The sequence below is a fragment of the Pongo abelii genome, chromosome 4 (genome assembly GCF_028885655.2).
Source record: "Pongo abelii isolate AG06213 chromosome 4, NHGRI_mPonAbe1-v2.0_pri, whole genome shotgun sequence".
Taxonomy (NCBI): Eukaryota; Metazoa; Chordata; class Mammalia; order Primates; family Hominidae; genus Pongo; species Pongo abelii.
The window spans coordinates 169,264,060-169,288,581 of NC_071989.2; the positions used below are offsets into that span (position 1 = coordinate 169,264,060).

Below are 24,522 nucleotides of genomic sequence, written 5' to 3' on the forward strand. Positions count from 1 at the left end.
AGATGGCCTCTCTGAGGAAGTGACATTGAAAGCAAGAACCTCAGGATAAGTTGATGTTAAAGAGAGGAACGAGTTTTCCAGGCCAGGGGGATGGCATATGGAAGGGTCATGAGGCAGGAAAGGCCAGATACCATGTTTAATGATGCTTAATGATATGCGTGTCTACCATACACATCCCCTAAAAATTTTTTTTTGTTTTGACAGGGTCTCTCTCTGTGGCCCAGACTGGAGTGCAGTGGTGCAATCATAGCTCATTGCAACCTCCAATTCCCAGGCTCAAGTGATCCTCCCACCACATGCCACCATGCGTGGCTAATTTTTTATTTTTAGTAGAGATAAATTCTCCATGTTGCCCAGGCTAGTCCTGAACTCCTGGGCTCAAGAGATCCACCCACATCAGCCTTCCAGACTGCTGGCCCGGTCTCCTCCAGATGTTTATAACTCATGAGTGCCAGGACTAGACCTGGTACTAGGAAGCAGCTGCATTGGATTTACCAGGCTTTTCACTCTTGTATTTTACAGGGCTGGGACAGGCCTGGACTGCAAGGAGGGGTCTTTGCACCATCTCTGAAAAGCCGATGTGTATCCTCAGCTTTGAGAACTGAATTCCATGGGTTGTGTCTGTGTCAGACCTGTGAAATTCAGTTCTTCAGCTGGGATATCTCTGTCGTCGTGGGCTTGAGGACACTGGAGAGAGTAGATCCTGAAGAACTTTTTCAGTCTGCTGAAGAGCTTGGAAGACTGGAGACAAAAGGCAGAGTTTCAGGCTCTGAAGGTATAAGGAGTGTGAGTTCCTGTGAGAAACACTCATTTGATTGTGAAAAGACTTGAATTCTCTGCTAAGCAGGGTTCCAAGTAGCTAAATGAATGATCTCAGCAAGTCTCTCTTGCTGCTGCTGCTACTCGTTTACATTTATTGATTACTTAGGATGATTCAGGTACTGTTGTAAGTGCTTTACATGCTGTTATAGGAGACTCTTGGGAGAAATCACTTTAATGAAGCTTGAGACACATGGCATTGCCATGCAATGATTTTTCCCCCCTCTTCACGGGATCAGAGGGAACTAACAGAATGTGACAATGATTCTTTAGCAGGGACTGCTGAGGCTTCTGGTTCCTTTTTACGATCTGCGGTAAAAGAAGATGAGAAACATGGGTATGCCCTTCTTTTGGTCCCCCTCTTCCTTTATTTGAATCTCTACTGCCTTCTATAAATATATTAGGGCTACATTGTCCCTTTGTATTTCAAACAAGGCAAAAAGAGGTTGTAATTAGACTTTACTGCAATCCTCAGTTTCTCCAGGGAACAGGAATGCAAAGGTTTTGAAGGCCTCTCTATTTGCTGACATGGTCAGCTGGGTGCCATGGGCCAAGTCCTTCTGTTGCCCTCCTCTGTCACCAAGTAAGCTAGGTCCATTCTGAGGCTCAGGTTTGCTGTGATGATGACCACTTTTAGGCAGAAGGTTAGAGGCCTCATGAGTGCTATATGGACTTTATTAGGCTTTAGATTTGATGGGGAATAAGGGATGTGATTTGTCTTTTGGGAACTCATCTTTGATTCTTCATTGTATCTTGGTATCTTGGAATTTCCATGTCATTACAGTCTACAGAATGAAAGAGTAACCTGTCCCAGAGGACAGGCAGGTGAAAGACTCCACAGCATGCTCATTCTCATTCTGTCTTCTCAGTGACATCGAGGTTTACTGAGTGCCCACTATGTGCCAAGCACTGTGCTCAGGGCTTTCTTTGTATGCATGATCTCAGTGAATCTCACCAAGCCTCTTCTGGAAAATGGGGACAAATTAACAACAGGATGGCAAATTGAAAAACACGTAACCATGTTCTACAGATGCAAAGGGGCACTTGGTTATTATGAAGGCCCCCTCGCAAGCGTGTGGGACATGGGTATGTTCTCTGGGTTGTACTGATCAGATCAAGGACCTCCCCCACCCTTCTCACACTCTGCCCACTTCCGCCCTTTGCTTATCAGACCCTTAGCCAGTGACTCATTCCAGAACCAGAACCTTGGTGAAATCTCAACTGACACCAGAGATCGGTGTCTTCAGTCCTAGACTGATGAAGAAAATCCAGAATATATACTAGAAGCTCCAAATTCTCTGAGTTTCAGCTCGTCTGTGCTGTGGACACTGACTTTGGCTCAGAACTCCGATTTAGTACAAAAGGCTCATTTTTATTTCAGGGGCACTCTTCCTAAAGCAAACCTAATAAATGAAATATGGAATTCACAGATGCACACACACATTAAAATTAACCTGGTGTATCTGTGAGGAGTAGGCAGAAATTCACTATATAAAAGAATGCTTCATTTCATAGAGAATTTGTGTTAAGATTCCATTAGATAGTACATTTCTCAAAGATTTTTGAGGTAGTATTTGCTTTATCAAAACTTGGTTTATGTAAGTGGAAAAAGCATGTTGCAAAATAACTTGGTGTCTATGATTCAGTTTATGTAAAATAATAAACGTATGTAGGAATACGTGTGTTGAAAGATGTACATCAATTTGTTAACAATGGCTATCTCTGAGGTGGTGGGATTTGAGACGTGTTTTTCTTTTTGGTTGTATTTTTCTCTGTTGTTTGACTTAACACAGAACATGTTGAGTTACAACAATAAAGTTATTGAAGACAATATAACACCCAATTGTGATGAGTCCAGACAGTACTCATGCTGTGCATTTATTAGACAGTATGCCGTAGAGGTGGGTCATAGCGGAGTGGAGACAGAGCCCTGATTTGTTGTCCCTTGAAGAAGACAGGCACAGGGTAATATGTAGTGTGATTCTTTTTTTTTTTTTTTTTTTGCACGAGGAGAAATGTGTGTGTATCCGTGTAAGTGTATGGATGTCCAGTGGGTAGTGGGTGTTAAGATTGCAAGTGATTTGTTTCCCCTCTCCCTTAATCATGCTTTTCTGCCTAAATAAAAAAAGAACACTCTCCAAAAATCCATCCATGTGTGCCAGTGGTTTTTAAATGTGTTTCTTGGACCAGCAGCATCAGTATCACCTGTGACTTTTTTTTTTTTTGAGTCACTCTGTCACCCAGGCTGGAGTGCAGTGGTATGATCTTGGCTCACTGCAACCTCCGCCTCCTGGGTTCAAGCAATTCTCTTGCCTCAGCCTCCCAAGTAGCTGGGATTACAGGCACCTGCTACCATGCCCGGGTAATTTTTATATTTTTAGTAGAGACGGGATTTCACCATGTTGGCCAAGCTGGTCTTAAACTCCTGACTGCAGGTGATTTGCCCACCTCGGCCTCCCAAAGTGTTGGGATTACAGGCATGAGCCACCACGCTTGGCCTGGGAATGACTTTTGGATTAGCCAACCAACCTGTGAACTTTTTAGAAATGTAAATTTTCAGGCTCCACTCAAGACCCCCTGAATAGAAAACTCTAGGGGTAGGGCCCAGCAATTTCTGTTTTACCAACCCTTTGGCTGACTTTTATGCACACTAAAGTTTTAGTACTGATAGGGTCAATCAAGGGACATCTGCATTCCCCTGGAACTGAAATATAGCTGACATTGACATGAAAGATGCTGGCCCACTCCTACAAGTATGCATGCAAGTATTCCGCAAAACTTATTTCTGAGAGATGAACAGCAGGACCCCAAAACTTCAAGATCGTTAGAAGTGATATTTCCACCAGTGAATAGTAGATGTCTAGGTTTTTAATGTGCAAACTTTAGGTGCATAAAACCGCTTGAAGAAGTTGTCAATTAAGGCAGGTCATACCCCTGACCCACAGACTAAGCATTTCCAAGGATCTGTCATTTTAACCATCACTCACGGAACGTCATCAAGGAGATCCTAGGACGACACTTAGAGCAACTATTCCAGGCTTTTTCAAATGCTGTTTTCCCCCTCCGTACTGTTACGTTTCTTCTTTCCAATTCATCCTTTCTCTTCCTGTTGTGACTGACGGGGTCTCAGAAGCAGATTAGCCATCCTTTTGGCTCTGTGCTTGGGAGAGAATAGCTCACATGCTGCTAGAGAGGTGCCTTGGGAGTAATACTAATGATAATGGAAGTATTGATTTGCCATCCTCCGATAACAAAGGAAGGTCATGATTTATCAGCTCACATTAATGGGACGAGGTGGAAAGTTGGACACACTACCTCACAGTCTGTCTTTCCCTTTTGCTAGGTTGCTGGGATTCAGTGATTTAGGGACACAGTGGTTTCCTAAGTCCTGCCAGCAGTCAAACCTTTGTTAGTTAAAAGGGAAATTTCTTTTTTTCATATTTTCTCACATCTAGACTCTTGCCCTCTTTTCTAATAATATTTCAGAGAGGCAGCTCCCAGTTTGGGTGTCCAGGTGGTCAGAGAGTCTGGAAAAATGCTCTGGGGGCAGGAAACCAGGGTACAAGCCATCTTGTCTAGTTCCTCTTTGCTCTTGTTGGCACTAAGGTGATTTCACAGCAGTTTTTTAAGGACGTTCCGCTCCCATCTCCTGCGGAAGCCCTTCCAAGTAGAAGAGTTAATTTTGATTATTCCTGGGAAAGTGCAGAAAATATAATTACAACTTTATTGGATATTTACACTGCTCCAGGTATCTTGTAATAATGAAAGATTTCTCTATTTTCTATATCTGAAAACTGAGGCTCAGGGAGATTACATAATTTGCTTAAATTTCACGCACAACATGTTAAGCGTCACAGCTAGGATGTTAATCAGGAATGCACAGTGAGAGCCTATGTTCCTTTCACTAAAGTTTGTACTGTATTAGGATTTACAATTTGTAAAGCACTTTAACACACATTAGTATATTTGCTGAACACCACATTCTTCAGTGAAATAGCTCTTCTTTTTTTTTTCTTTTTCAGACAGAGTCTTGCTCTGTCACCCAGGCTGGAGTGCAGTGGTGCAGTCTCAGCTTACTGCAACCTCCACCTCGTGGGTTCAAGCAATTCTCCCTGCCTCAGCCTCCCGAGTGGCTGGGATTACAGGCGCCCACCACCACACCTGGCTAATTTTTGTATTTTTTACTAGACAGGGTTTTGCCATGTTGGCCAGGCTGGTCTCGAACTCCTTACCTCAAGTGATCTGGCTGCCTTGGCCTCCCAAAGTCCTGGGATTACAGGTGTGAGCCACTGCGCCTGGCCATAGCTCTTCTTATAATCCTAATTTTAGAGATAGGAAAGTGGAATTTTCAGAAGATTTTGCAACGTATCTGTCCCCCGTGCCACATAGCTGGTAATTGGTGACGTGGAGCCTCAAAACCAAAATCCCTATAGCAAAAATATCATTTTTACCTAAAAAATGTATACAAATATACATAAACTTGGAAGGAAAGAAAAAAAATCTTTTGCCTCGGTTTCTCCAGTGTGACTGAAAACAGAAGGGCATGCATTGAGGCCCACTCTGACTTATTCCTTCACCTGTGCCTTTGGTCAGTAGGAGTGAGCCCCTGTCCATGACCAATTCCACCCCCAGGACACAGTTATACTTTAAAATATGTGACACTTAAGAAGCCATATGTGCTTTTTCTTTGGGTCCTGCAATGCTCCTAAGACTGGTCAGATTCCACTGTCTCTGGTCAGCACGTTTATTTATTTATTTATTTATTTTATTTCTGAGACAGTCTCACTCTGTCACCCAGGCTGGAGTGTAACGGTGCGATCTCAGCTCACTGCAACCTCTGCCTCCCGAGTTCAAGCAATTCTCCTGCCTCAGCCTCCTGAATAGCCAGAATTACAAGCATGCACCACCATGCCTGACTAGTTTTTGTATTTTTAGTGGAGATGGGGTTTTCCCTTGTTGGCCAGGCTGGTCTGGAACTCTTGACCTCAAGTGATCCACCTGCCTCAGCCTCCCAAAGCGCTGGGATTACAGGTGTGAGCCACCACACCTGGCCATATTTCCTTATTTTAAAACTTATTTTTCTTCTTATATATGTAATATGAATTTATGGCAAATAAGTTTGAAAATATGGGAAGGTATAAAAGAGAAAATTGGAAATTATTAAAATTTTTAATAATTATGAAATTATGATTTTTTTACTGGAAATTTGGAGAATTCAGAAAATCATAGGAGAAAAAAGTTATCTATACACTTATAGATTACCATTTTGGGTTATTTCTTTTCATTTTCACTTTTTTTCTTTTACACGATTGGGATTATCTTTTAATTTGTGTATCTGTGTTCTGTGTTCTGTTGTTTAACATTTTGTAGTGTGCTTTTCTTCATGTCCTTGCATGGTCTTTTTGTGCATTTTAAATGGGTGCATATGCAGTTCATGGGGTGGATGCGCCTTTGTTTACATGATCATTTCCTTATTATCAGACATTCTGAACCTGGGTTTCCTGACTCTAAATCTGCTGCTATTTTTTGTCCCCACATATCTGACTCTATTTCCTTTAGCTTCTTGTTTGCATTTATTTGAGAATTATTTGTGATGATTTTAGGAGTGTAAAAAACAGTATAAATAAATGTATCTTGTATTACTATGTAACAGTGCTAGTGTTGAGGATTTACTATGTGCCAATCTCTATTTCAATACTTTGAACAGCTTCTCATTAAAGCCCCCATCTCCCACAACAACAGTAGATACTGTTATTATTCCCATTATATAGATGATATCACAGACACCCACAGAGGGCAAGTATCACAGCACATTCATTTGTGTCTAGCAAAACATCAGCTTACAGAGCCATATACAAATAGGCATTTATTTGTTCTTAGCCAGTCTGAATATGAGTAACTACTACTAGCATTTGGGTTAGAGGCTCAGTGACATCAAGGCTGTTGTCACTGCAGAAATTTTCTCCTGTGCCTCTTGGTTTTAAAATGGCTGCAAAAGCCATAGATATATCCTGATTCAGGGGAGGAAGAGAGAGAAACAGATGGTGTGGACTAGTCACGTCTGCTCCTTTTATCAAGAAAGCACATTTTCTTTCCAGAACCCCCTTCATCTCCCCAGCAGAATTCCACTCATGCATTATTGTGTTTTTCATGACCACTGCCAACTCCAGAAGAGACTGGGAAAATGAATGTTTAACTTTTTCAGCCTCTGGAGTGGAAGAGAGGTTTGGGAATGACCTTTTTCTTTTTCTTTTTTTTTTTTGAGACAGAGTCTCACTCTGTCACCCAGGCTAGAGTGCAGTGGCATGATCTCAACTCACTGCAGCCTCCACCTCCTGGGTTCAAGTGACTCTCGTGCCTCAGCCTCCCAAGTAGCTGGGAATACAGGCATGTATCACCATGGCTGGCTAATTTTTATATTTTTAGTAGAGGCAGGATTTCACTATGCTGGTCAGGCTGGTCTTGACTCCTGACGTCAAGTGATCCACCTGCCTCTGCCTCCCAAAGTGCTGGGATTACAGGCTTGAGCCACTGCACCTGGCCTGGGAATCACTTTTGCTATGGATTAAATTATGTCCCCCAGAATTCATATGTTGAAGCTCTAACCCCCAGTGTGACTGTATCTAGAGATAGGGTCTAGGAGGTCATTATGGTAAAATGAGGTCATAAGGGTGGGGCCCTAAGACCCATAGGACTACGGTCTTATAGGAAGAGGAAGATTCAATCTCTCTCTCTCTCTCTCTCCTACCCTGTCGCCACCCCCACCCCCCATGGCGACACAGTGAGAAGGCACCAAACTTGACCATGTTGGCATCCTAATCTCAGACTTCTAGCTTCCAAACTGTGAGAAAATAAATTTGTTTTTTAAGCCACCCATTCTATGGTATTTTGTTGTGGTAGTACAAGCTGACCAAGACAAATAGCCACCACAAGATATCAGCGCCGGTCAAGTGTTGGTCTTATTTTTCCTAGCAGCTAATTTCATACAGGGGCCAACCATTGGCTAAGAATTGGTGTATATCACATCTTTGGCTTGGATTATGGTTGGAAGTGGCTCAGTGCCTGTCAAACGTCATCTCTCACTGAATATAACACCATCTAATACATGCCAACATTTTCATCAATATTACTGTCACCACAAAGTGCCATTAAAATAGAAGTGGTTTCATACATTATTTATCTGCAGCGTGTCTACTGAGTTATTCTTTTGCTGGAGAGCTGTCTCCTGGGCATTTATAAACTTGGTAACAAATCTGCAGCTCACTGGATTCCTATCTTCAGGCTGTGACAGGGAAGAGGAGGCTCCATGAACTGTTTGGGCAGAAAGTAGTTGCTGTATCTCTTCTACCAGCCCAGAACACATTTATTAAGTGCCTGGTTGCACGTGATCTGAACTAGGGGCTACACAGAAGACATTCTGAAAATGATTGGCTGTAACCCACTTTCTTTTATTTAGAGGGGGTTCTAAAAGGATCCATTATTTATTAGTGATTTTCAGTTGTGATTATTTTTAAATCAGAAATTCAAAATGGCAATTCAAATCAGTGGGAATACATTAATGAATAAAATAGTCATTACTGTCTTCATGGAATTGACGTTCTAGTAAAGAGGATATTTCATATATAAAACTAGATTTCTGGCTGTTTGAAGTACCAAAAGAACTGACAACTCTGGGCTGCCTTTTTTTCGTGACAACTATCACCTGGATCCAGGGAGCCACTTTATTTATTTATTTATTTATTTATTTATTTATTTATTTATTGAGATGGATTCTTGCTCTGTTGCCCAGGCTGGAGTACAGTGGCATGATCTCGGCTCACTGCAACCTCCGCTTCCCTGGTTCAAGTGATTTTCCTGCCTTAGCCTCCTGAGTAGCTGGGATCACAGGCGTGCACCACCATGCCCGGCTAATTTTTGTATTTTTAGTAGAGATGGGGTTTCCCATGTTGGCCAGGGTGGTCTTAAACTCCTGACCTCAGGTGATCCACCTGTCTCGGCCTCCCAGAGTGCTGGGATTACAGGTGTGAGCCACCACACTCGGCTGGTGGAGCTACTTTTAGATGGGGTATGAGAACTGTCATTTGTCACACTCCTCATCACTCCTATTGTCTCATTTGATCCACCTGGAATCTCAATGGAGTACATAACACTATTATTATTATTATCATTATTACTGCCACTTGCAGACAAAGAAACTGGGGCTCAAAGAGGTGAAGTGACTGGCCAAGGTTTTCTAACTGTAGAAGATGGATTGTGATATGAACCCACTTCTATGCAACTTCAGAGGCTGAAGTCTTTGCCACTATGCAGAGTGTTAATTCAGGAGGCAGGAACACAAAAATATCACTAAGCAAAAACATTCAACCCATATAAGATCAAATTAGAGCAGTGTATCAGCAGGAAACAGATGGCATCCTCAAATTAGGATAACTCAAGCAGAGTTTCATAAAGAAACTATTTACAAAGGCGTGGGCAGAGTGTAGGGAAACTGCAAGGCATAGTGCAGAACCCTAGATTAGTAATAGTAGGGCTCCATTACCACTCCTAAGCCTTTAGGGGCAGATGAGGGGGTGGGTTACTGAAACTGGGGAGACAGAACTGTGGGGAGGACTGCCTTATTTGAGCTAACATCTTTTGCAATGAAATGCAGCCAACACTTGGGGACTCCACAGGGAGGGAACTTGGAGAATAAATACCCCAAGTTCATGCTCAAAGTTGTCTCTACTCCTTCCCTTTCTTCTCCTGCCAGTGCCAAACCCAATTGGAAGTCAGAGGGCAATGAACCTTTGATGCCTTCCTACAGGTCAGCCTTTGGGAGCACAAAGTAGGGCAGAGAAGAGTGGAGAATGGCCCAGGAGACAAACTGAACACCCAGCACAAGGCGCAAGTCAAAGTCAAGAAGAGCATGCTAGGGGACGAGGAAGAGTGGGGAATCAGAATATACCAACTCAAAATATGCTTCTGTAGCAGAAGGATTATTTTGAGCTGAAGGCATTTGAGATTCAACAGATGCAGAAAGAAGTTTTCCCTAAGCATCCCTTATCTGACTAAAAGCAGAAACTTCTGAGAAACGAAGACTGCTGTAATGGAAGGCTGCACCGAAATGGACCTGCATAAACAAACTTTGCAAAGATAGCCCTTATCTTCCTTGAGTTTCCCCCTATATTTACCTTCTACAATTTTGGGAAGCCTAAAACCCAAACCCCCTTTCCCGTGTCTTGTCACATCTCTACAAATGTATCATCCTTTGTTGAAATGATTTAAAAACCTCCAAGCCTTGCCACTTTTTTGGGAGTGTTTTCTCTAATTTATGAACCACCTCCACGGGCCACATAAACTTATAAAATCACACAAAGTTTGTATGCTCCTCCTACCTCCTGTTAGTCTGTCTTTTGACAGTTTACTTTGCAGGTGCGGACACTCAGCCTCCAAAAGTAGAGGAAACATCCCCCCTTTTACACCAGTGATGATGAGTAGGGGAAGAAATAAAGATAAGGATGAGTCCAGCTTTGATGGGGCTGGGAAAGCATCTCCTTTTCCTTCTCACTCTTTCTTACTCTCAGTCCTGTGAGGCCACCTTGTCTACTAGAAAAATGATTGATTCCACATCAGAGATTCCTCAAGTTTGCAACAAAGGACTTGATACCTCTGTTTTGATGACTTTTCAGATGGACAGATGGCTGAAATATGCAGGCTGGTGTCTTCCAGTTTTTTCGAAGAATGGTAGAGGGCATTAAATTCTACCTTCAGAAAGCAACACTGTAAAACCTCCAAGACAGGTCTGCCTGTTTTTCAAGTTCTCTAAAATCGATTCAGCTCAATCCTTGTCAAATACCATATATCCTACTAAACGGAGCTTTATATTACCCACCACCAAAAACCATTTGCTTGCTTACTTTCAGAATTTGCCATTTCTGAAATCAACTGGACCATGGCTTTAGATCTTTAGGGAAGTAGGTTTTCATCAGTGAATTTCAATCATCTTTACAGTGACATTTCCCACAGCCCACCCCAGAGACAGTGATATGAATATCACTGTCAGCATAAGTAACAGTAACAAATTCAGGAGCACTTTAGTTAACACTTTAACAATTCAAATAGTCTAGAAACCTAGTATACCTGGTTCAGAAACAGTGTGCTTCTGAGAATACATGGGGTGAGAGGACAGAGGCACATAGCATTGTTGAATGAGAACATTCACAAGAGCCTGGTATCATAGTTAATTTAGGAATTAGTTGTGACACCATTGTTCATGTCTCCATGAGCGTTTCCCATTCTTTTTCTTTTCTTTCTTTTCTTTTTTTTTTTTTTGGAATGGAGTCTTGCTCTGTCTCCCAGGCTGGAGTGCAGTGGCATGATCTCGGCTCACTGCAACCTCCGCCTCCTGGGTTCAAGTGATTCTCGTGCTTCAGCCTCCCAGGTAGCTAGGACTACAGGTGTGCACCACCATGCCCGGCTAATTTTTTGTATTTTTCGTAGAGACAGGGTTTTACCCTGTTGGCCAGGCTGGTCTCATACTCCTGACCTCTAGTTATCCATCCGCCTTGGCCTCCCAAAGTGCTGGGATTACAGGTGTGAGCCACTGCACCTGGTCCCATTCCTTTTCCTAGATAATGGAACCCCAATATTGTTCAGAGAGTAGGCAAGCCATGTGCCTCAAAGGAAGCTGAGCTTCGCAGCCCCAGAGATCAAATTGTTGGTCCCATCCAGGTTTGGTGCCCTCAGTCTCCACCAATGCTTGCATTCGTAGGACATGTGATGCAGTTCTGACCAGTAGGCTGTGAGAAGTCTTCTGGGACTGTCTCTAGCACAGTGGTTCCCCCTTAACCACGGGAGAGACATTCCAAGACTCCCACTGGATGCCTGAAACCAAGAATAGTACTGAAAGTGACTGCCATCAGTCAGAACACGTTTCTGTTAACATGTTCCTTCCACATATGTAATGCCTTTTCCATCTTAACTAAGCACTTATCACACACTGTGTCTGTAAATTTTGCAGTCTGAGGTGTGACAGTAAAACTAGCATGAACTTCTTTTTCCTTCCTCACAATTTCACGGATAGAAGACTCATTCACACTGTAGATATTAGCATCAGCAAATGATTTCATTGCTTATTGAGAACTTTCACCTTTTCACTTAAAGGAAGCATTTTAGACTTCCCTAGCCTATTTAAATTGCCACCACTACTCCTTTTGTGCTTTGGGGCCATTATTAAGTAAAATAAGAGTTACTTGAACCCAAGCACTGGGATACTGATACTGTGACAGTAGATCTGATAACAAGATCTGACTAAGTGATTAGTGGGTGGGTAGCATAGACAGCGTGGAGATGCTGGATAAAGGGATGATTCGCATCCCGGGTGGGATGGTGTGGGACAGTGCAAGGTTTCATCATGCTACTCAGAACAATGCGTGATTGAAAACTTATAAATTGTTTATGTCTGGAATTTTTCATTTAGTATTTTTGGGCCCTGGGTGACCATGGGTAACTGAAACCGAGGAAAGCAAAACTGGATGAGGGGAGATCATTGTATAGATTTTTCTTGCTGCTAGAAAGAGTCGCATTGGAATAAATAGTTGCCTCTTTTTCTGCTGGACATTATCGTAGCAGCTTGTGGTATTTTGAACTGTGGCAACTAGGAAATGATGGACAGGGAGCCAGATCTCCTGTTGAAAATGGGAGAGTGCAAAGATGCCGTATGACACCCATGAACCACTGAGTTCACCAACCCAAGTTCTATCCTCCCTCAGGTTTTCTAATGTGAGACAATAGGTTTCTTATTGCTGGAGCCAGTAGACACAGGGGCCTGGATCCTGATGTGCCATACAGAGTCATGAAATTCAGGAGTCAGAGGGGAAGGAAAAGGGTAACTAATAATTTTAACAGATTGTTTTTCTATTTTTTAATTAAAAATATACAAATGTAAAAATTCAATCAAGATGGAAGTGTTAAGAATGGGAACTGAAGTCTGTAATTCTCCACCTCCTACCTACATATTAATGTAATGTTAAAAAAATAGGATCAGAGTAGACATAGCTAACAGTAAAGCTCAATTCTTTGTACAAATACATGTCAGTCTACCCCATTCTTTTAAATAATATCTATAATATTCCAAAGTATAGATATGCCATAATTTTTTCAATCTAATACAGGTGGTACTTTTAAAAACGTTCATCCAGACTGGTGCAGTGGCTAATGCCTGTAATCTCAGCATTTGGGGAGGCTGAGGCTGGAGGATCACTTGTGAGGTCAGGAGTTCAAGACCAGCCTGGGCAGCAGAGCGAAACCCTATATCTACAAAAAATTAAAAAAAAAATTAACTGGGCATGGTAGGGCAAGCCTATAGTCCCAGCTACTTGGGAAACATGAGCCCTGGAGGTGGGGTCTGTAGTGAGCTGTGATCACGCTACTGCACTCCAGCCTGGGCAACAGAATGAAACTCTGTCTCAAAACAAACAAACACTGTGATCCATGGGTAAATATGTTCATGAACCCTCAATCTCTGCCCTCAGTTATTTTCAGCAAGTCTCAATGTCATTCAGAGAACCATGCTCAGGCAGCAGCTATGTTGCACAGTGGACGGGACACAGGATTTGGGATCAGGCAGATTGGGGCTGGGATTCAGCCCTCCCACATACTAGCTGTGTTATCTTGGAAAGTGATTAAACCCCTTATGTCTCAGTTGTCTCATCTCTAAAAACAGATAATAAAACCTACCTCTTAATGTTGTTGTAAGAGTTAGAAATAACATATTAAAGTATCCTTTACCCAGAAAAGTTATTCAATGAACAACAGCTATTGTTTTAGGAAAGGAGCTGCCTTCATGAAATAGTTTAACTATTAACTAGTTAAACTAGTGAAATAGTTTAACTATCTTTGGTTCTTCTCACCATGAACACAGTGGACAAATATGCATGTGTACTTGTCAGTCTAAGATAATTGCTTTTTTTCTTCTTCTTTTTTTTAAAGATAGTTTGATTATATTGCCCAGGCACCCAGGCTGGTCTCGAATGCCCAGGCTCAAGTGATCCTCCAGCTCCAGCTTCCAGAATAGCTGGGATTACAGGCACAAACCAGTGTGCCCAGCAAACATAATTTCTTGAAATTACTCAGCAATTGTTCCCTAAATGGTGCAAGGTAGTACATGGAAACTAATCATCTAAATTCATCTTTGTGAATCCTGTAAAGAAGATAAACATTTAATCCCCATTTCATGGACTGCAGAGTTTGAGCAATTTATCAAATAGGCCAGAAATAGACATTATTCATGGTAAGAAGATCTCAGTAGGCTGGAATGATGGGTCCAATTAAACAAGGTGAACTATTTTAAGGAAAAAAGTAAAATTTATCTGTTTAGTTATGTTTCTTTTTTTGCATGATGCAGAATGGGAGAAATGTCACTTAATAGCAGGTATAAAAAAGGCTTAAGAGTTTTAGGTGGCTGAAGTTCAGTGTGAAGCCATAGTGTGATCCAGCTGTCTAAAGAAGCAAATATAATCTTTGTCCTCGTAAAGACAAGTAAGAAACTCAAAACGAGGAAGATAATGACTCCACTTAGTTTGCTTTTGTTAGACCACATGCTCTAACAGTGGGGATGGCAAGTAACTGGCATGTGGGCTGAGGATTGTTGCTTGAATGCCCATGACAGATACCACTAATTAACCATATTCCACTGGGTTTAGATGTAGCCTCTGAACCTCTATCAACACAGTCTTTAAGGCAGCCAATAGCTTTTGAATGAAGTTGGCATGCAAGATGAAACCTACAGGTAACCAATGGACTGTAGGTTATTCTTACCATCTCCTTCCAAGGGGGCAGCTAGTGCTTATATCATGTATTCCAACCTTTTACCAGTCACAAAAGATTGAATAGGACCCAAGGGTTGTCAGTCTACAGGCTACTTTGAAGAGCTTTATTTAAACTGAAACAAGCTTACCTCACTCTGATTCCCTCTTTGGGAAGTTTGAACTTCGGAAAAGAAGGCAAATCAGAAGGTTGGTGGCAGGCCTTGAAGCTGAACTCTTAATGGAGACCATGCTGTTGTAGAGGCCAAAAGGGAGCAGAAGGAAATCAGAAAACAGAAACAAGAATGAGGAAGCAGAAGCTATGAGGTAGAGAAAATCTACAAATGGAGAGGGGATATAGAATTGGTTGGTGGCAGCAGAAATAGTAGATGAGGCAGAGAGAGCTGAGGATGAACAGAGCCCCACTGCTAAGAGACTAACAAGAGCTCTTGTCCTCTGCGTAGAAATCCAGGTGTACTGCTATCTCTGCTCCTCCCTAGAGGCCTCATTTGCCTGGGGGCCAATCAACCTGGCCATGAATTTGAGGTTCTTTTTTTTCTTACATCCACTATAACCACCTCCTATTGCTTGAGGTAGCCTGAGGAAAATCTTTGTTCCTTGTCATCAAACATGTCTACTCAAGGTTCCTTGTCTAGTTTTGGGTGTCATATTCGTGAACTGGAGCAGGTCCCCAGGAGAGAGATTAGAAGGGTAAAGAGGCCAGGGAGCTCTCACACAGAAAGAGTTTTCAAAGGGATGAGGAGTACTTACCAAGAACAGTGGCCCTTAGAGTGTAATCACTAAGCAGCAGCAGTGGCATCTTACAGATGTAAATTTCTGGGCCCACCCCGGACCTACAGAAATTCTGGGGGTAAGGCCCTGGACTATGTGGTTTAGCAAGACCTCCATGTCTGATGCATGCTTAAGTTTGAGAGCCACTGGTCTAGAGAAGAGAAGACCCAGGCAGATTATGAGGATGATCTCCAGTTATTCGAAGGAGTCAGAAGGAGGAGGTGTGATATGATATCCTAGACGGCAGCACCAGAACCTTTGGCTGGAAAAAATGGGAGACAGATTTTAGAACAATAGAAAGAAGACTTCACAAACAGTTAAGGCTGGTTTGAGAAAGATTTGTGCCTGGTGGGTAGTGAGCTGCTTGTTTCTGGGGGAGTTTAAGAAAGGATTGCATGACCAACAGTTGGTAGATATTGCAGAGGTCTGTGAAGTACACAGGAGAAGAGGAAACTGAAAGAGGAAGCATGCATTAGGAAGGCTCTGCAAATCAGGAACAGCAATTGAGGACTGGCATCCAAGAGCTCTCTCATCACTATGATAACAGTGGGGGTGGGGGTGGTAACAAGCTAATTGTGTTTATAAACCTCAGCTGGGGCTTGTTTCTGGTCACTTTCCTGAGTTAAAGGTGAATCCAGGATCCTGGTCTCTGCCATGCAACAAATCCTAATTCCTGGGACCAGGATCCTATTTTGAAATTGCTTATATTCCTACCTCTAGATTCTAGCTCCTCATTAAACTCTCTTGAGTAGGGTAGAAATTCCAATATGGGGAAACAGGTGGAGGAAATCTGATGATCAACCCAAACACCTCAGGACAGGAAGCTGCATCTAGAGTAATGAATACTAATATCAAACCCACATATTGCATTTGGTGGGTAAAAGTGTGAGCGGTAGAAACAGAAGGCTGGATATCATCAACTGAAGAATGAGGAGGTTCATAAATTTGGAAAGGAGAGCTTTATTTCTCATAAAGGATTGCAGCCTGCAGGGTTGCCATTCTGACAGGGTGGGAATCATAGTCTCTGGTCAGAAGCCCAAAACAGATACTCTGAGGGTGGGGCAAATGGAATAGAAATTTATGCTGAGCAGAGTGGTCGAATATACATATTCAATAAGCTATCAGAGGAATCATGAATATTTATGAAGGAGAAATATGCACACATGCAATTGAGCTTCATCCCCCTGCATGGGTCCCATGTACAAAAAATGATGGTGTTAGCATGATCTAAGGGTGGAGTTTTTGGCCCTTTGACATCAAAAGGTGAAGCAGACAGGAAAACCCTTACTGTGCATTCTTTGTAGATTGGCCAGAACCACCCTGTTGTCGGTGGTCTCTTATCAGGCAAAAAAGGAGAGGCAGCATTAGGCAGTAGGCTGATACCAGTGGCGGAGTCTTTTGAAAGGGCTGCTTTCTTTTTAAAATATTTTTAAATGTATTTTTTTGTTTTCAATAGGTTTTTGGGGAACAGGTGGTGTTTGGTTATGTGAATAAGTTCTTTGGTGGTGATTTGTGAGATTTTGGTGCACCCATCACCAAGCAGTGTACCCTGTACCCACTGTGTAGTCTTTTATCCCTCACCACCCCACCCTTTCCCCTGAGTCCCCAAAGTCCAATGTATCATTCTTATGCCTTTTGTTGTTCTCATAGCTTAGCTCCCATATATGAGTGGGAATGTACAATGTTTGGTTTTCCATTCCTGAGTTACTTCACTTCATCCAGGTTGCTGCAAGTGCCATTGTTTCATTCCTTTTTATGGCTGAGTTGTATTCCATGGTGTGTGTGTGTGTGGGGGTGTGTGTGTGTGTGTATATATATATATACACACACACCATATTTTCTTTGTGCACTTCTTGTTGGTTGATGGGCATTTGGGCTGGTTCCATATTTTTGCAATTGCAAATTGTGCTGCTATAAACATGCGTGTGCAAGTATCTTTTTCATATAATGACTTATTTTTCTCTGGGTAGATACCCAGTAGTGGGATTGCTGGATCAAATGGTAGTTCTACTTTTAGTGCTTTAAGGAATGGCCACACTATTTTCCATAGTGGTTGTACTAGTTTACATTCCCACCAACAGTGTAAACATGTTCCCTTTTCACCACATCCACACCAACATCTATTTTTTTTTGATTTTTTGATTATGGCCATTCTTGCAAGAGTGAGGTGGTATCCCACTGTGGTTTTGATTTGCATTGCCCTGATCATTAGTGATGTTGAGCATTTTTCCATATGCTTTTTAGCCATTTGTATATCTTTTTTTGAGAATTGTCTATTCATGTCCTTAGCCCACTTATTGGGATTGTTTGTTGTTTTCTTGTTAATTTGTTTGAGTTTGTATCAGTTTGTTTTCACGCTGCTGATAAAGACATACCCAAGACTGGGACGAAAGAGGTTTAATTGAGCTTACAGTTCCACATGGCTGGGGAGGCCTCAGAATCATAGCAGGAGGTGAAAGGCACTTCTTACATGGTGGCAGCAAGAGAAAAATGAGGAAGAAGCAAAAGTGGATACCCCTGATAAACCCATCAGATCTCATGAGACTTATTCACTATCATGAGAATAGCATGGGAAAGACTGGCCCCCATGATTCAATTACCTTTCCCTGGGTCGCTCCCACTACACGGGGAAATTCTGGGAGATACAATTCAAGTTGAGATTTGGGTGGGGATACAGCCAAACCATATCAGAGTTCTTTATAGATTCTGGATATTAGTCCTTTGTCGGATGTATAGATTGCGAAGATTTTCTGCCACTCTGTGGGTTGTCTGTTAGCGCTGCTGATTATTTCTTTTGCTGTGCAGAAGCTCTTTAGTTTAATTAAGTCCTATCTATTTATTTTTGTTTCTGTTGCGTTTGTTTTGGGTCCTTGATCATGAAGTCTGAAAGGGCTACTTTCTGTTAAGCCCTTAGGGAAGAAAGGCTAATGATGGTTAATGAGGGAGGGGGTATAACGATGTGTATCTGAGTCTCCTATCCTGTCATGGCTGAGAACTCAGTCTTCAAGTTTACTCTGGGATCCCCTTGGCCAAGAGATTGTCCGTTCAGTCAGTTGGTGGGGGAGGGGGCTTTGAATTTTATTTTATGATATATAGTTGCATGACCTTGAGAAAGTTGCTTTTCTCTGCCTTATTTTCCTTGTCTCTTAAGATGAGACTCACATTAGTTGCTACCCTAGAGGATTGTTTTTGGATTGAGACAATAGCATTGTGCCCAGTACATGTTAAGCACTCAATATCATTGCTATTGTTGTTTTATCTCAATGAACTTCTAAAGTGCCTCTAAGGAGGGTAGAATAGGTATTATTAACCCCATTTTACAGCCTCAGAAACTGAGGCAAAGGATATTTAAGACTCAGTATGACATCATACTGCTTCACTATTGCTGGCAGGATAAAACTAGGACTTAGTTTTCCTAACTTCACGTGGACTGGACAAGGGACAGGTTCTGTATGTGTGTTCTAGAAAGGGGGACAGAATTTATTTTTTGAAAAGGCAATATAAGCACATAAGTAAAATTCTACAAGAAGGTGTGTGGTGAAAAATAAACCTCCTTCCTATCCCCTTCATCTCCAGTTCTTTGGTCCCTTTCTGTTGACAGATTCTGTGCAAGTTCTTTGGTCCCTTTCTGTTGACAGATCCTGTGCATCTTTCAGGAGCTGTTTCATGCAAACACAAGCCTTGTGTGTGTGTGTGTGTGTGTGTGTGTGTGTGTGTGTGTGTGTATCCCAGGGGACTGTTTCTACAAAAGGCCCCTTCCTGCTCCTGTCCCTAATCCAGGTGTGTGTGTGCGGTGTATATGTGTGTGGGGTGTGAGGGGTGTGTCTGTGTGCATGTGTGTGTATGGTGTACGTGTATGGGGTGTAAGGTGTGTGTGTGGTGTATGTGTGTGGGGTGTAAGGGGTGTGTGTGTGTGGGTGTGGAGTCTGTGTGTGTACGTGTGTGTGGGGTATGAGGGTGTGTGTGTGGGGTGTGAGGGGTGTGTGTGTGCGCATGTGTGTGTATGGTGTACGTGTGTGTAGGGTGTAAGATGTGTGTGTGTGGTGTATGTGTATGTGGGGTGTAAGGGGTGTGTGTGGGGTGTGTGTGGGGTGTGTATGTGTGTGGAGTCTGTGTGTGTGTGGGGTGTGAGAGGTGTGCGTGTGCAGTGTGTGTATGTGTATGTGAGGTGTGAGGGGTGTATGTGTGTGTGTGGGGGGTGTGTGTATGTGTGTGGTATGTGGGGTGTGTGTGACATGTGTATTTGCGTGTGTGGTGTGTGTGGGGTGTGAGGGGTGTGTGTGTGTGGTGCATGTCTGTGTGTGGGGTGTGAAGAGTGTGTGTGTTAGGTGTATGTGTGTGTGGTGTATGTATGTGTGGGGTGTGATGGGTGTGTGTGTGGTGTATGTGTGTGAGGGGTGTGTGTATGTGCGTGTGGTGTCTGTGTGTGTGTGGTGTCTGTATGTGTGGGGTGTGAGGGGTGTATGTGGGGTGTGTGTGGTGTATTTGTGTATGAGGTGTGAGGGGTGTGTGTGTGGTGTGCGTGAGGGGTGTATGTGTATATGTGCATGTGGTGTGTGTGTGGTTTATGTGTGTGTGGGTTGTGTGTGTGGGGTGTGTGGGGTGTGAGGGGTGTGTGTGTGGTGTATGTGTGTGAGGGGTGTGTGTATGTGTGTGAGGGGTGTGTGTATGTGTGTGCGGTGTCTGTATGTGTGCGGTGTGAGGGGTGTGTGTGGGGTGTGTGGGGTGTATTTGTGTATGAGGTGTGAGGGGTGTGTGTGTGTGTGGTGTGCATGAGGGGTGTATGTGTATATGTGCATGTGGTGTGTGTGTGGTTTATGTGTGTGTGGGGTGTGTGTGTGGGGTGCGTGTGGGGTGTGAGGGGTGTGTGTGCATGCATGTGTGTGTATGGTGTACATGTGTGGGATGTGTGTGTGTGCGGTGTGTGTGTGGGGGGTGTGTGTGCATGGGGTGTGTGTGGGGTGTGTGTGTGGGGTATGTATGGGTGTGTGTGTGGGGTGTGTGGGGTATATGTGTGTGTATGTGTGTGTGGGGTATGTATGGCAGGCCCAGGCCAGTGCTGTTTCCCTGATTTCTTAGACCCTTTTCTCAGAACCTTGGAGTTCCTGACTGTGTGAGAAGGCATAGGCAGGTGGCCTGGTGGTGTGAACACTGGACCACTGTCCCTTCTCTTCCCCTGGTTTTTATCTCCTTCTTAAGATGCTGTCATTTTCCCGGCGGTCCTGACCTTCCTGGGGAATACTGATGGGAAATCCCAGGTCCCAAGCTGCCGACTGTCAGGCCTGGAGCACAGGACAAGGTCCCAGGGGTGCAGGTCACAGGCCCAGGGACCCTGTCTCTTTGGCTCTTCCCTTCTCTCCTGGGGCCTCTGCTCATCTGGCTTCTGGGGAAATGTCAGACGTGTTCAGCTTCAGTAATCCTGCCACTTTCCCAGCCATGAGGAAAAATCTTTGTGTTTATTATTATTATTGTTACTACTATTATTTAACATCTAGAAGCTTTTCCCTGACAAACAAAAAGTGGCCTTGGCTGCCTGCTACCTTGGCCAGGAGATAAGGGACAGGGCAGGCTGAGAACACAAGTCCTTTTTGGGGTCTGCTTGGTGTGTGGTGAAGTCAGGGGAAGAGAAGGGACAGTGGCCCAGTGTTAACAGCAGCAGGCCACCTGCCTGTGCCTTCTCACACAGAGTCAGGAACTCCAAGGTTCTGAGAAAAGGATCTAAGAAAGCAGGGAAACAGAACTGGCCTGGGCCTGCCATACATACCCCCCACACACATACACACACATAAACCAGCAGTGAAGGCAGTGCAGAAGAGACCACCTCCTGTCAGAGCCAGTCCCCACAAGCGTGTAGGCATCACAGCAGAGTTCTGGGCTCTCCGGCTGCTGGTTCCTCCAGCTTTCACTTCTGGTTTCCCTCTTCCCTGGCCTGGGAATGTAGAAGGGTGCAGGGTGAAAGACTTGGTCTTCTACCGCATGGATTCTCTGAGCTGCCCCAGCAGGACCGTGACTCTCTGAAGCCTGAAACGATTTGAACAGCCCCCTGTCAGGCAGCTCCTCACTGGCTGGTGTTGGCTTGAACATGTCAGTCATGGAGAACTCACCACTTCCTGAATCTCTCCATTTCAGTCTTGGATGGTTCTAGAGAGAGGAGCAGAACTGGAATATGTGGCTACAGCTATGTGAATTGACAGCTTCTGGGCTTTGAACCGCAAATTCCTCTTTCACTTAAAAATCCTTTGGGTTCTTGCCCTTTGTGTCTCTAGCTCTTGGGACATTTTTCTTAGGGACAGGCTTCCAGTGTCACGTCTAACACTTGAGTGAGCTGGGCCTGTTGTTCGTGGGAAGGGGTGTAAGTGTAGGGGAAATCCATTTGTCACAAGAGAGAATCAGGTAGGGGAGGGACAAGGTGACTTCTCAGGTTCTGTTCTTATGCATCTGGACTCCTACCTTCCCTCACTCTATGAAGAAGCTGGAGAGTTCGTCATTCTTGGACCTTTCCCTCAGTGCAAGGAAAACAAGTTGGAGAAGTGACAGTGTCCTGGGATGAGCCCAGCAGCTTTCTTTCCTTTCTCACTCAGCCTCTGTCTCTCTCCCCACAACCGTTTCCTGCCTGGGGCGGTACAGCCAGCAGCCAGTGCGCCTGAGCCCTGTTATTTAAAATTCAGCCGTCACCATGGCAACCTGCATCTTGCTCCATTTCAACCAGAGATACAAAGAAGCAGTGAAAGGGAAAGTTTAATAATGTTTTCTTTTTTTAAATTTTTTTATGAATCTCACTGACTGTCCATCTTTTTGTGAAATAGAAATGTTCCATTTTAGTGGCATTACCAAAATGTCATTCGTTTTCATGCCCCATGGCTTCTGGAGGGTCAAAGTCATCATTTGCTTTCTAGGGCTGCTGCTGTCACCCCGTTTCCCCCTTCAGAATGGATGACGAGTGTTCTTCCGCATTTAGGCTTTTTGAAAGATTTGGGGTTGGACTAACTTTAGAGAGTGTTTATGGCTTTATTCTCCCTTCCATTTCCCTGGTATCAAATCTCGGAGTCACGGCAAGGTAAAAAAAGCTAGAAGAGTCTTTAAAGCTCACTGACTCTGGGGTGCCATTTTTGTTTCAGTGTGTGTAGTACCTCTTCCCCAGCATTCTGAGAGTGCTTCCTCGTTACTGTCATGGAGCTTGGCCTCTGAGTGGTGTTTCTGTGATTCACGTGGAGCCAAGAATTTCCCCTAACCACTGTGACTGGCTCATGATGAGTATATGGCCCAAAAGGTATGGCTGAGCCACAGTTCTGGGTCTGAGAGAGAGCCTCTTTATTTTTCTGCTGAGGGGATGAAAGCCTGGAGCTGCCAGAGACCCTCACAGAGAAGGAACTTGCCTACAAATGGAGTGAACACAAAGGGAAGCAGAGCTGATGGATGGAGAAGAGAAACCAGGCTTGGATGACGTTGCTTGATATCTTAGATCGACGCAACCCCGAATCCATGGCTTTGCAGTTTGATGAGCAATATATTCCACTTTTTTACTTTAAGCCAGCTTCAGCTGGGGTTTCTGACACCAGAACACCACAACTTTGATGTTACATACCTCAAGCTCCTTCTTTTACAAATGAAAGCATGGAGACCCAGTGCAGGGAGGTCGCATCCAAGGTCACACAGAGAGGCAGCTCTGAAGGTCAGGTCTCCTGATGTCCTCAAAGCCTTTCAATCTGCTGTCCTTCGGTCCTCTGTTTTCAGGCAGATTCTGTTACCTTTGCAGGGACAAAAGCTGAGCCTATGGATGCTCATGATCAAAAAGTGTAATTACGGTAAAGACCCTTGCTCAACTACTCACCCCAGGGTGAGGGTGAGCATTTGGGGTGATGTCCCAGGAAAGTGTCCACCCTCGGCTTGTACAAGGAAAGCACTCACAGTTGGCTCTGCATAGCCCTGTAGACAGACCCTAGGTATAGTTTGCCTGTTTTCTTCATTGAGACAAGAACTGTTTGTTCAGTCTGCAAACAAATGTCACACATTCAACCAACACTTACAATTTTATTAATTTAATTGAACAGCATTAATTGAGGGCCTCCTATGTGCTAATCACTGTTTTGGGGGCACAGATTCAATGGTCAATAAGGGAGGCTCGGTGCCTAAACTGATAGGGCTTATATAATGTACTGTGGACATGAAAATAACCAGAGATACATAAAACTAAGGACTTTGAAAAAGTTTTATGCTGGGAAATTTCCCCATACCATGAGAGCATAAGACGAGGGCCCATCTCATTTTCAGATTTGGAAGGAGCCTTGAGTTGAGATGGGCAGAAGGAGCAGGAGTTAGCTGAGCAAAGGCAGGTGGGGTTGGGGACAAGGGGACTGAACCTTCAAAGCTGGGAAAAGGGGAAGGCAGGACTTTGAATTAATTAATGCCAGTGTTGGCAGGGGGCACCATCCGCCAATGTCCTTCTCTTTTGCCACTTTAAGTCTTTCTGTTCCTGCCCTATAGATTCTCTGAGCCCCCTTATTCCAATGACTCCCTAAGTCAGTTATATAATCTATTTTCCAACCCAGGACCTTGGATGCCAAAGTTAAGATCTGTTTCGGGCTAAAGACTAGATAGTAGCGTTTTTGTGTGTGAGACTAAACATCATTCCCATGATAACGAGGTCTGCTTTTAAAGAGAAAGATGTGGGTTGCCTTTATCCTTCCTGAAAAGTGCTATATCTTCTCGAATCTAACTTCCGTTTGATTTGTTGTCTGCTGGTGAATGTGACTGTAGTAAAGTTTATTGCCACTAGAGGGCAGAAACACCAAGGCAAAGGACTGAGAAGCATGAGACCAGGGCTATGTAGTCTGCAGGCACACCCAGATAACCCGATAGGGTTTGCACTGGTGTGGGACGTGTCAAATTCCAAGTCCAAACTCTGCGTGTCTCAATTCAGATACATCGTCTACACACTCAGATGATTTCATTCTGCATACTGTAATCACTATAGATGCTGGTGCCAGCAAAGAAAGAATAAAAAAGGACTTTTGGTGGGGGAGGTTCCTGCTGTTTATAAAACAACGAAATAATGTGTTGAATTTCACCTTAAAGCGTCCTTTAAAATGTCCCCAGGAGTCAGAGGACTCCAATGTTGGTTCTTAAT

General features: G+C 43.6%; 1 long non-coding RNA gene across 2 annotated transcripts in view; it reads left to right on the forward strand.

The window, feature by feature from the left end:
* Window positions 1–24,522, forward strand: part of LOC129059602 (uncharacterized) — a 150,201-nt gene that overhangs the window by 17,099 nt on the left and 108,580 nt on the right. The window contains exon 2 of one of the 2 annotated variants that reach the window (XR_008525603.2): window positions 523–10,097. The exons of the other annotated variant lie outside the window; for it this stretch is intronic. This is a non-coding gene — a long non-coding RNA (uncharacterized LOC129059602). Of the gene's footprint in view, window positions 1–522; window positions 10,098–24,522 lie in introns of those variants that run through there. 2 annotated transcript variants of the gene reach the window in all.